Source organism: Salarias fasciatus, chromosome 18 (genome assembly GCF_902148845.1).
Source record: "Salarias fasciatus chromosome 18, fSalaFa1.1, whole genome shotgun sequence".
NCBI classification, from domain to species: domain Eukaryota; kingdom Metazoa; phylum Chordata; class Actinopteri; order Blenniiformes; family Blenniidae; genus Salarias; species Salarias fasciatus.
Window position 1 is genome coordinate 23,984 of NC_043762.1, and position 1,431 is coordinate 25,414.

The following is a 1,431-nucleotide window of genomic DNA, read 5'->3' on the forward strand; positions in this document are numbered from 1 at the left end:
GTTTTATTCAATCCGCTCTGCCTGCCAGCTCTGGTTGTGATGTTGTTCTCTGAAACCTCTCTGCAAAAACCTGACAGCTGCTCACTGAGGAGATTCACCCATTATAAGTCATGAACAGTAAAACACTGTCATGTAGTGATCATTAGAACGTTGACTTGGTCAGTAACAGTCAGACTGGTAAACAGACTTCTTCAGAGTCCTTCTACACACACACACACACACACACACACACACACACACACACACACACAGCAGATTTGATGCAAAAGCTAAACTGAATCTCATTGGTTGACTTGAAGTGAACAAAGATGATATCAAGTCATATTTGGCCCCGCCCACTGAACTTCAGCTCCTCCTCATTCTCCTGCAGTGGAAGAACATTGTTGGTCTGCTGTGTGTCTGCTTTGAATCACTCCAAAGTCATGTTGCTTTCCCTCTTTGTGCTTCTGTCTCTCATTAGAGGTGAGTTTAAGAACGTCTCATTCAACCTGCTGTCTTCAGAAAATGTCTCACTGACCAACAATCATTGTTTCATCTCACTGGATTTGTTCTTTGACATCAAGTTGTGAACAAACTGCTTGGAATCTCAGCTGCAGTCCAGCTGTTTGTGTCCACAGAGTAACAGTGTTCAGGGGACATTTTCCACTGTCTTGTCCTCTCAGCCTCATGGACAATGTTCATCTAATGGCTTCATTTTCTCCACTTTTTCCAGGACTAACAGCTGCAGACACAATCTCTCCTGACCGACAAGAAGTCAGTGGAAGAGAAGGACAATCTGTCACACTCTCATGTAGCTATCAGACAGATGGTGATTATGCTTATCTTTACTGGTACAGACATCATTCAGACCTTCAGGCTCCTCAGTTTATACTCTGGAAAGGAGCAAAATCACGGAGTGGCACACAATATATTCCTAATGGTCGATATGGATCCCAAACATCAGACTCATCAACTACACTGAGCATTCCAAAGCTAACCCTGGCAGACACAGCTCTCTACTACTGTGCTCTGAGACACAGTGATCCAAAGTGTAGAAGAGGCTGTACAAAAAGCTGAACACAGATATGGGACTCCTCTTCAAAGAGGAGGGAAGTGGGATTCAGCACACAGCTTCATATCAGATGGATTCTGCTCATTCCTGTTTGATCAGAGTCACTGTGGTTCCAGCTGCTCTTCAAACACTCTGCTCACACTGAGCAACAATAAATAGGCAACAGGGGGGTTAGAGACCAGAAAGTCATTCAGGATCTGGTGAGACCACAATTAGCCTCCTGCAGTGCAGCACATCTCCTCCAGGGGGTTGTTGTTGTTATTTTTTATCGCCCACACACACACACACACACACACACACACACACACACACACACACACAGTCTCGTATTTCTATCCTCGTGGGGACCGTCCATTGACTCCCATTCATGTCTAGCCCCT

General features: G+C 45.0%; 1 long non-coding RNA gene across 1 annotated transcript; it reads left to right on the forward strand.

Annotated features, from left to right (window-relative positions):
• The first annotated feature begins 400 nt into the window (after nucleotides 1-400).
• LOC115405699 (uncharacterized) lies at nucleotides 401-807 on the forward strand. Its single transcript, XR_003933452.1, has 2 exons — nucleotides 401-462; nucleotides 713-807. It is a non-coding gene; the product is annotated as an uncharacterized LOC115405699 (long non-coding RNA).
• Nucleotides 808-1,431: the final 624 nt, after the last annotated feature.